Genomic DNA, 12,055 nt, shown 5'->3' with positions numbered 1-12,055 from the left:
GGGATTGCGAAGAGCACCATGATGTATACCTTTTCCATTTATAGGAATAAGACTTTCTTGTGGAAGGCTTCCGTGAAGCAATCAGGACACGAGAAACTGAATCTGAAAGGTTAAGTGGTTGAAGGATTAACCTTTCAACATCCATGCCGTCAGGGACAAGGCCTGATGATTGGGATGGCGTAGACATCCATCATTCTGAGTGATCAGATGCGGGTCCATTCCCAAGGGAATGTGCCTGTGGATGGAGAGATCCTGGAGTATGGGAAACCACACTTGGCGTGGCCAGTGAGGTGCTATCAGGATCATGGTTCCCTTGTCCTGACGGAGCTTCAAGAGAGTCTTCGAGAGAAGAGGAAGTGGAGGGAATGCATAAAGCAGACCGGTTGCCCATGAGAGGGAGAATGCATCTGTGGGCTGAGAGTGTTTGCTGCGAATGAGGGAGCAGTAATTGTCCACTTTGTGGTTTTGAGGGGACGCAAAGAGGTCTATTTGGGGATAACCCCATTGCTGGAAGAGGACGGTCGCTACTGAGGGGTTGAGAGACCACTCGTGCGGTTGGAAGATGCGACTTAGTTTGTCTGCCAAGACATTGTCCACTCCTGGCAAGTAGGTGGCCCTGAGGTACATCGAGTGGAAGAGCGCTTCCGCCCAAATCTGTGCAGCTTCCTGACACAGAAGGAAGGAGCCTGTGCCTCCCTGCTTGTTGGTGTACCACATGGCCACCTGGTTGTCCGTCTGAATCAGGATGATGTGATTTGACAGGCAATCCTGAAAAGCTCTGAGAGCATATCGCATTGCACGAAGCTCCAGGAAATTTATCTGGTGTTTGGCTTCCTCTGGAGACCAAGGTCCTTGTGTCTGTAGATCGTTCACATGGGCTCCCCACCTGAGGTTGGAAGCGTCGGTGGTGAGAATGAGTTGAGGATCTGGTAGTTGAAAGGGAAGTCCCTGGAGGACATTGTTCTGATCTTTCCACCAGGTGAGAGATAGATGGAGTGCATCGGTGATGTGGACAATGGTCGACAGAGGCTGAGTAGCTTGAATCCATTGTGACCTCAGAGTCCAATGCATGAGCCTCATGGCCAGGCGGGCCATTGGTGTGACATGGACTGAGGACGCCATGTGTCCGAGAAGGACAAGAAATTGGCGAGCTGTTGCTGTATGCTGAGACTGCAACTGGTGAGCGAGGGACACAAGGGTTTGCACTCGTTGTTGAGGTAGAAAGGCTTTTGCCTGTAAGGTGTGCAAGTCTGCCCCAATGAACGACAAGGTTTGACATGGGACTAAATAGGATTTTTCGTAATTGATGAGAAATCCTAGAGAAATTAGAGTGTGCAGGGTCAAATCCAGGGACGATTGAGTGGCTTGCTGGGTTGGGGGCCCTGATTAACCAGTTGTCTAGATAGGGGTAGACGTGAACACCTTCTTTCTTGAGAAAAGCTGCGACAACTACGAGACATTTGGTAAAGACTCGTGGTGCCGATGCTAGGCCGAATGGAAGCACTCAGTATTGATAGTGCTTTGGGCCTACTAAAAACCTGAGATACTTGCGATGAACTGGAGATATCGCAATGTGGGTGTATGCGTCCTGGAGGTCCAGAGAGCAGAGCCAGTCTCCTCTTTGTAGAAGAGGTAGAAGCGAGCCCAAGGTTACCATCTTGAACTTTTCCTGCTGGAGGTACTTGTTGAGAGCATGTGGGTCCAGAATTGGACGAAGCCTCCCGGATCTTTAGGGGATCAAAAAGTACTGGGAATAGAACCCTAGGCCTTGTTGCGAAAGTGGGACGGGTTCTATTGCTCTTAACTGGAGAAGGGAAACTTCCTGTTCCAGGAGGAGAGAGTGATCGGTTACTCTCCACACTTGTAGATGTGGTGAGTCCGGTGGAAGAGCAAGAAAGTTTAGGTAGTAACCCTGAGCAATGATTGCTAGCACCCATTGGTCGGTTGTGATTGGTTGCCACATGCCGTGAAAGTGGCACAATCGACCTCCGACTGGTATGCTTGGCAGAGGAATCAGGCTGCTGCTCTCCAAGTGAAAGTCAAAAACCTGAAGCAGGCCCCAGCTGGGGAGCTGCTTGTGGCTTTTGCTTTCGAGGCTGGCGAGGCTGAGGTTTTTGATAGGGGCTCGTAATTTGGGACCTTGGTGGTGGAGGATAGTACTTCCTTAGGCGGAAGAATGACTTCTTAGAGTCCTTCTTGAAGGGCTGTCTAGAGGGGAAGTCAGAAGGTATCGATGAGAGCTGTTTGAGGGTCTCATGATGGTCCTTTAATTCAGCCACTATTTGCTGAATCTGTTCACTGAACAGATTATCTCCTATACAGGGCAGGTCAGAGAGCCTGTCTTGTTCTTCTGGGCGAAGGTCAGAAGACTTGAGCCAGGCCCAGCGTCTTGCCAAAATGGCAGTTGCAGACACTCTAGTGGAGGTGTCGAAGATATCGTAAGCTGTTCTTATCTCATGCTTTCCTGCCAAACCCCTTGTTGACAAGGATTTGAAGCTGGTGTTGGAATTGGTCAGGCAGGGTTTCAGAGAAGTCCTGTATTTGCTTGAAAATGACCCTGTTATATTGGGTCATGTACAGCTGGTAAGAAGCAATTCTGGAGATGAGCATGGCCCCTTGGAACACTCGTCGACCAATATTGTCTAGGAACTTGTGTTCCTTAACAGGAGGGGTAGAGGAGTGAGGCTTCATCCTTTTTGCTTTCTTTTGAGCCGATTCTACCACAACTGAGTGGTGGTCGAGCTGAGATTTTGAAAGCCAGGGGCTGACTGTACTAGATAGGTAGTGTCAGCCTTTCTGTGTACTGGGGCAATGGATCCAGGGTTTTCCCAGTTCTTTTTGAGGAGGTCAAGAAGAACTTGATGAATGGGAATAGAAGTGATCACTTTAGGGGCATCCAGGAACTGGAGAAGCTCCATCATCTGGTGCCTATCATCCTGCTCCGTCTGAAGCTGAAAAGGGACCAATTCTGATATTTCCTTCACAAAATTAATGAAAGAAAGGTCCTCTGGAGGAGAATGCTTTCTACTTTCAGTAGGAGAGGGAGGTGAAGGTAAGTCATCGGTGTCTATGGAAGTATCATCACCCCAGGTGTCATAAGGATCAGCAGGCTGACCTGTAGGACGAGAAGGGGGTTGGATACCGGAAGAGCCCGGCTGAGGCTCCGAGAAAATCGGAGGAATCACCGGGGGCACTGTGGACGCCCTGGGGGGTATCAGTGCCGGCATCGAAGGCATCGATGGCGCCGATGTGCGTATCGCCCCCGATGAATGAATCGGTGGCGAGGGACAACGTGGCATCGATGGCTGAGGCAATACTCCCGAAGGAGGAATGCGGAACGGTGTTTCTCCTCCCGATGAAGCTGTCAACGGGGAGCACACCGGAACCATCGGAGACCCGGGAATCACCGGTGGAAGGGCGGTCATGAGCGCCTCCATCCGGGATAGCAGCGGTGCCAGCGCTGCTGGAATCGGGTCGGTGACCGGTTCCACTCTCGATGCCGGTGTCGGAGGAACCTGGAGTCGTTGCATCACCTTGTTGATGGCCTCCTGGACCAGCCGGTCCAATTCTTCCCAGAGACCTGGGGCAAGCAGCCCCGGCTCCGTGACGGAAGAGGGAGGCTGAGGCACAGTCAGAGGGACCACCTTTACAGGCGGAATTGTGACTCCCAAACCCCGATCGGGTGAGGGTGGCCTCGATGCCCCGGTCGCAGGAATGGTCTGTGCCATTCCTGGATGGGGTTTCTTCGATGGTGGCTCGGACAGTGGCTCGGTCGATGATTTCACTCCCTCAGCGGTCCGAGACTTACGATGCCGATGGCGATGTTTCTCCCTACGATCCCCCTCGAGGGGGAGAAACGGGAGTTGATGGCCATGAAGACATCGATGGCGGGCGGTCACCGGACGGTGGTTGATGCTGGTGCGACTTCGACGGTGCTGGTTCAGATGACGTCGATGCGATGGACGGCGTCGGGGTGTGAGCACGGAAAAGGAGTCCCATCTTCTCCATTCTGGCTTTGTGACCTTTTGGTGTCATGAGGGCACATTTGGTGCAAGTCAGGACATCATGCTCACGGCCTATACACATTACACAGACTCCATGAGGGTCTGTGATAGACATGGTGTGAGTACAATCCGGGCAGTGCCGAAACCCCGACCCCATGGCCATAGAAAAAATCGAGCCGCGGTACGGTCGATGGTCAGTAGGCCGCGAGGGCCAAACTCGACGGTAATAGACGAAAAACTTACCGGAGTACCGTGGCCTGAGAAAAGTTAGAGGAGGGACCCCTGTGGGGCAGTTTAAATTTAATTAACTCCGTGAGGAAAATTCCTGTCAGGAATCTCTTCAGAGCTCCTAAACCACGAGGCTACTGCTGCGCGGAAAAAGAAGACTGAAGGGGGACCCCTGCTGGCTGCAGGGTTAGTGCCATGCTGGGCATGCCCAGTAGGGGCCAGTCAAAGTTCTGGAAACTTTGACAGAAGTTTTCCGTGATTGGGCTCCATCCTGATGATGTGACCCATATGTGAGGACTACCATCCTGCTTGTCCTGTAAGAATTAAAATTGCAAATATAGAAAACAAAAAAATAATAAATAAAAGTATATTAAATTAGTACATATTTCAATGAACAGTTACAGCCAAAGGTGTGGCAAGTGCCAATATCTATGATACCGGACATCAGAGCTCTCCATATAGGTTCTAACACTCTGGATTGACTGTTTCTATAACTCTAGAAAGAGTAACTGTAGAATTAGAAGTTACAAATATGATATGGATATAATTAAGATTCCTAACTGTATACAGTTTACTGCTGTGTGCACACTTTGTTCAAATCTATCATTAATAATGTACTTCCAATGCAGTCTTTACATTTCTAGATATTTGTGTGGGTATATATCCAGTTCGAAGAAGATTAAAGAGTTCATAGCATTTGATCTGGAGCTCCTAGGGGAGTGAAGTGCTTTATATTACTAAATGTTATCTCGTGCAAAAAAGTCATCTTTGATATATGGAAATAATTATGTTGGGGTTTTTTTTTGTTTTTTTAAAGGTGAGTGTATCCCATTTCATATCGGAGACCTTTCTATTCTCCTGACCTAATTTTGCTGCCATGATAAATGACAAGGTGTCAGTGGCTCTCACTGTGAAGTCTGAGAATCCTATGCACTCAACGTTCCTTATCTGCTCTTAGTCGGCTAAAAGTTCTGAAAATAGGAGGTTAGTTAAAGCCTTAGAGAAGCCATTCTTAAAACTACAATGGACTGCAGTATTCTACTAACGTAAGATAATCAAGTTAACATTCATTTAAGCTGAATTGTTGCATGACTTGACCAGCTATATGTTACATGCTTTATTTTCTGTAATTAGTCCCAAAGTGATAACTTGATAATTTAAAAAATAGATGAATTTAGTAATTACAAACTGGAAGATCTCACTTCCAATCAGTTTGGTAGCTACTATAACCTTACATGACCAGTGAATTGCACCTCAATATCTGATTATATGAATCACCTTGTTAAAATATTTACATTGCAGAAGAATGTGCATGAACACTAGTTCACAGTTAAATATTTATAAAATCTGCATGTAAAAGATGAAAAACCTGTATTCAGCTGAGGTCTAATGATGGTAACTTCTACTTGAAAAAAACCTTGAGGCCAATATTCAGTAGGCCTTTAGTGGGCATGTAACTGGCTAACCAGCTAATTGTTGGGGTACTGGTCAGTGTCACCCAGTGTCCCCCAGCTCTATTTGAATAATTAACCAGATATCTTCAAAGATATTCGGTTAAGTGGGGCTGTCATACCTGTGCCGCCCAAAAAATAAACAATGTGCCTGCGGGCCGACTGTCAGCCTGCTTTCACCCCTCAGCCTCCAAAAATGCCAGATCTCCTCCCTCCCCAGGCAGCCTTTCCCCGGTTTCATGTAAAAGCATCCACCCCAAACTTTGTCACCTCCCCCGCTCTTGACGGCAGAAACCCATCCCTTCCGGGAGCGAGCGTCGTCACTCATCCGTTTCTGATAGGCAGCGCTGGAAGCGAAAACTGCTCACTTTATGCTGCAATTACACACGCAGCTAACATTCCGGCAAAGATGGAATAAACTGGTCTTGTGACCCTTTACTGGATATGTCTTTAGTTTACTGGGTAAAATTCTGCTTTGATTTCAGAAGGTTCTTATCTGAAGCACTGTACAGGCTGTGAAATGTCAATATTTAATAATACACTTAGCACAGAGGCCATTTTTTTAAATCAATATTTAAAATGTGAAGTATTGCTCAGAAGAAAAACTGGCAGTGCCATTGCTATGCACTTCATAGAAATCAACATTTATACAACACACATGGTATCTGTTGAACTATACACCAAAAGTGCATTGCTCTCAATCCTGGAAATTTATCTTAATAAGATGACAGATTCTGGGCTGGCCTATAGCAGTGCTGCACACTGCCATTTAGATAAGTAGCAGCTCAGGGCTTCAGCATATGGCAGAGTTAATACTCAAGCATCCTGCAAGTAGCACACCTTGGGGCTGGATTTAGGGCTCTGGACTGCAGGACTCCCCCAGCCAAGCACTGATGCTGACAGGAGGGGATACGATACAGGGAGTGGCATTGAGGACTCAGGATGCCAGATTCCACCCCAAGGGAACAGAAAGAAACTGCTGAGTCAAAAAAACAGGAGAGACTGCAATCTCAGCGTGACTTGAGTATAACCTGTTTGCTCAAAACCTTTTGCTCTTTTAGTGGTTACTATTAGTCCTACTGCAAAGCACACTAACAGCCGGATTTTAAATTGGCCACGCGTGCAAATATCATTACTTACGTGCGCGTCCGGGCCCTGTGCACAGCGCGCGCATTTTAAAAAGGGCCCGGCCACGCGCGTAAGTGACAATATGCGCATAATTGCCGGGCCCTGAAAAGGGGGCCGGCCAGGACAGCGGCCATTAGCTGCTACCCCGGGGAAACGCGCACTGGCAGTCAGCTGGCGCACGCTGAAGTAACTCCAAAAACAAAGAAAACCAAAACAAAGAGATAGGGTTTAGGGGGTGGGGAGGAGAGGAGAGGGGAAGAGGGAGGTTCCCTCTCAGTCTGCTCCTAAATTGGAGCGGACTGGAAGTGACAGGGGAAGGCCCGATTTTGTCGCCGCGCGTACTTTTACAAAATTAGGCCCCTCCCCCGTACGTGCTGCCCACGCATGTGCACGTGTATTTTAAAATACAGCGGGCATGTGTGCACGGCGCACGCATGTTATAAAATCGGCGCATCCATGTGTGCGTGCCGGGAAGCGCGCACACCTTTTAAAATCTACCCCTAAGTTTTTCACCGTCACAATCAGCAGTGTAATTTCACTGGACATGCCAGGCTAGAAAACGGAACTTTGTATTTTCTCCTAGCGTTGCAATAACGTGAAAAAAATATCCATTCTTACTTTAAGGTGGAAATAATTTCTGACCATCAGAATTCAGCACTAGGTGGACTACATAAAAATGATCACTAGTACTATTGGTCATCCTCCATGGTTTAAAAAAAAAAAATCAATCTATTGCCAAGGGAGCGTCTATTCTTTTAAACAGACCCAACAAAATTATTGTAATGGGCTTTGAAATGGCTGTCCAGTCACATTTCCTTAACTCGATGCCTACCGGGCTACTGGAAGGGTCTTGACATGTCTCAAAGAAATAAGAGGATTATTATTTATTTCATGCGTGCCACCAGGTACCCCATTGCCCCATTACGGAAAGAGACCTCCTAGCGTAATACAGTGGAGAAAGCGGCCATTTGAAACGGGACTGAGAGAAAACATTTCCTCCAATCTCCAGGGGGAGCTTGGTGCACGCAATAAAAGATGCAGTAAGCATCTGGTCCTGCATCTCTAGCAACACCCTCGTTAACAGAGGATTTGCCCTGAAAACCCGCTCATTAATCACTGAGTTGCTTGAAGGTCTTACACTGTTATTGGGGGTGTCCTAATTCTGTGGATGAGATATAAATATGTTAACGACCAAGAGCCTGAGTGTACTATCAAGATTTATCTCATGGATGAATAAATTGCCGAGAAACTGTACTGCCCGTTAAGTTAAATAAAATGTTGAAGAAATTAAATTGAAAAATTAAATTAATAAACAGAGATTTTATAGTTTTAGGGTTCGGATATGAGACTTTCCGAAAATGCTCAGGTAGAGCTCCTTTGCACATTACACATCTATTCAGCCTAAAAAAATTAACATGCAACATTCCCATGCAAATTTTCCTGCAAAAGCCTACAGTGCAATGGGGGAGGGGGTTACAACCACTGAAACCTGGCAGAGTCACATTCCTTACAGCTCTTTTCAAACGAGAAGCGGTGTGACCTGCCCCATTTCCAAGTCTGTGAAAGACTCTGCACTGAACGTATATGGAAGATGTGGAATGTACGATTTTTAATAAAATAAATAGGTAAATATTCTACAGGTCTGATGAGATGACTAAGATTGGCAGTTAAAAATGTGTGCACATATGATTTGTGAATCATCCATGAGGCAAGGATTCATAATGCTCCTGAGAAACCCTACTCCTCAAGTACGTATCCCGAGCAACTATCACAGACATACACAGCAAAACTGGAACCAGCACTGTAAACCACAGAAAGTGATCTATTGCTTTCCAGAGAGGGCATCACTGCCAGCCAGGGTCACCATTCCTCCTTATGGGAAAATGCAATCTCAGTTTTGTCAATGAACTTAATTTTGTGGGGACGGGAGACTACTTCCTCAAATCGCTAAAAATAAGATGATGGGAGTGAGTTTTGAAAAAGCACCACTATCTTGGATCTCATCAAATGGTAGGTGGCAAGCCTGAGCATCCTTGGAAGGGTTACGTCCTGCTAAATTATCTGACATTCTCCAAGCACCCAAATGGACGGCTGTCCTGAAAGCTAGGAGCCAATAGGATCTTATGAGCATTATGGCCTGCTGCCCAATATTTTCCCAAAATGTAAGGAAATTATTTTTTTTCAGTTATTATGATTTGCCATTGTGGGTCTATTTGTTTTTTTGTTTTGTTTTGTTTTTTAACAGATTCAACAAAATATTTGTTTTATCCTTGACTCCTTTAGCCTCTCACTCCCTTTTGAGTAAGTCAGAGTCACTGCCACTTTCATTCCAAACTCAGTAAGGGTGTCAAATTCTGTTTAATGTAATTGCTAAGATAAACAGATGGACAATAACTACTTATACACTATGTGACAAGTTCCTGACTACAGTAGTCCTATCTATATATTTACACACACACACACACACACACGTTCACCTACACATAAATGCTTTATGCTTTGCAGGACAGCTTCTGACACTGATGTCCAATATTATCAGATTATAAACTACCATTTTTTTTGGCACAGAACTGGAAAATAGTGCAACATGTAGATATAACCAAAGCAGTAATTCCAAGACATTTAAGCAGACAAAAGTACTGAGCAGTAAAAGGTAAAACAGATGGTCTCTGATGAGATGCTGTACACTATAATATTTTCTCCCAGTACCCTCCCGACCATACCCATCACAAATATTAAACATGCACTGATGTTACATACAGAAGGGTTTTCACACTAAACAACATTTTCAAAATGATTCCATGTCTTCCATTAGACAACGTGCATCGCTGGCAGTTGGTTCTTGCATGCATTCGGTAACAAGTATCATATAATTGTTTTAGAGTAGATTTTAAACAAACCTGGTATTGCTGAATGCTCTCATTTATGATGTGTCTATAAGGTCCATGTAGTCTGTAATAAAAAAAAAAGTGAGTCCAGGGTTATAAGTGATGCGCAGACTTTAATGCAATGAAATTCTTGCACTCAGCCACACTGATACAACTAACCCCCATCATGTGGTAATGCTGAAGATATATTGACGAGCCATTAAAGCTTTTTGTCTTTCTCGGGATACAGTACAATTGATTTTTTCCTTTACAGAATGGGCCTCACTTTATTAGTAATGGGCAGGAAACTAGGAAAGAGAAAAGAATAACAGGGTGTTTTTTGCTGAGCTACAGATTTTGGACAACAGCTTTCTGGTGTCAATGACCGCCATAAAGAGCAAGGCCAAAAGTCCGGCTATTGTAAGTAGTCCAGATTTTAGCTCATCAATCAGTTGGTGGGCAGTGGGGGGACTCTGCTTTTAATGACCAAGTCAATTTCAAACAATTTTTCTAACCAATGGACATGCCATGAATGGATCTGCAGGTGCTCCTCTGCCCCTGCTCACACACTACACTAAAGGCCACTTCCAAAATGAGTGCAATTCAGCAGCTCACACTTACTGTATTTCCACATAATGCCCAGCAGAAAATAGTTTGTTAATTATTTTCTTAAATGATATGCCTGCAGGACCAGTCAGGACTGCTTAAATATTTATTCTTAATTCAGATGAAGTTGCCAGCGCTATGGTGTACATGCCCATCAACCTCCGAAAAAGAAATATCTTGCCTTCTAAGCTCTTTTCCATGGCTTTCTGCACATTTATGGGTATAGTCACACACAATTAGACAGGCAGCATGCCAAGCTTGGACTGCTCAGTTCTATATACCTCTGTGAAAATGAGCTCACATTAGCACGGGTATTGAAGACAAGTGGGTAGGTAATTCGTTGTATCTCTACTGAAGCCGACATGCTCTGAATTGCAGTCTATACCTGACTGTAGGACTTAGTGACATGCAACAAAGATCACCTCCAATACCTCTTCAGCACAGGAGAGTTCAGAATTGAAAGATCTCAAAGGAAAAAGAACATAAAAGATTTAACATACTGGGTCAGAGCGAAGATCCATCAAGCCCAGTATCCTGTTTCCAACAGTGGCCAATCCAGTACTCAAGTACCTGGCAAGATCCAATGGGAATTATTATACTATGGTAAATAACAAGGGGATCCTGGAACTATACAGAGCCATCTCAACTTGTTGGCTTCAATGGATTCAGATTTAATAATGAACATGGGTGCTTCAACCCAAACTACCTTGAAATTTAGTTGGTTGCTAACAAGTTAGAGCCAACAATGCAATCTAGCTGCAACGATGCTTTCTGTGTGGTGACTGCCTAAGGCAGTAAGGACATATAAAAGTTCCTTTCCCAAGTGCATCAACACACAAAAATATTAATGGATTTAATTTTGAAACAATTAATTTAAAACAAAATTTCTAGCAAAATTCCAATGAGTTCCACCCAAGAATTAAAGCAGCCTACTTTCAAGAAGGTGTGCACATGCTTGTCTGACCTGGACTTTCCTGGTCACCGTTGAGTCTTTCTTGGTGATCACTTTTTGGCTGTCATCGCTGCTGCTTCCTAGGGGCCTCACCCCTTGCTCTTGCTGATATCATTGGATCCTGTAAAAAAAAGGACTTAGTCATCCCTTTGTGCAACCTGAGTGCTATTGAATTACTGATGGTTGATCTCTTATTTTCAGTAAGAAGCCATTATTAGGGAGTGGCGCATCACATGTTTGGGTATATCTGTGTCATGTGCTCATTAAAATATGGTTTAGCATTTTGTTTTTAGAATTGTGTTGTGTCATTGAGTATTTCTATTTTATGTTCTGCTCTTATCAAGTTAAGTATTTTATTATTCATTATGTGTTAAGAGCTAGCTTTAACACCTGATTCAGGTATTTTTCCTTTTATTTTAGGCAGGGGGAGGTACAGTCTGCACTTTGCTCAGTCTTCTAGGGTGATCTTGATTCAGCCATGTTTGTGCATCTATCCTCCTCACTGACCTATTAGCACCATTGCTATTGCAGCTCTACCAGGAAATAACTCCCTCTCCATAAGGTACATAAATGTTACAGTTCCGGCTGCTGTGCAGCCTCCCTTCCACCAGGGGACCCCCAGTGAACCCTGCCTGGAACCGCACCCTCTAGTACATCTTTGGTTCTTGGCTTCTGCCTGTCCTATAGCCTCCAAACCACCAAAGGACTCTTGACATTGGCTGGCCAAGCCCGTCTCTCCTGTCCACACCACACCCAGACTCAACCCTGTCCTGTTCTTCCCTTCAATGCTTCAGCATCGAATTCTCCTTGGCTTCTTGC

This window comes from Rhinatrema bivittatum, chromosome 15 (assembly GCF_901001135.1).
Source record: "Rhinatrema bivittatum chromosome 15, aRhiBiv1.1, whole genome shotgun sequence".
Taxonomy (NCBI): Eukaryota; Metazoa; Chordata; class Amphibia; order Gymnophiona; family Rhinatrematidae; genus Rhinatrema; species Rhinatrema bivittatum.
Note: the sequence above shows the minus strand (reverse complement) of the source record.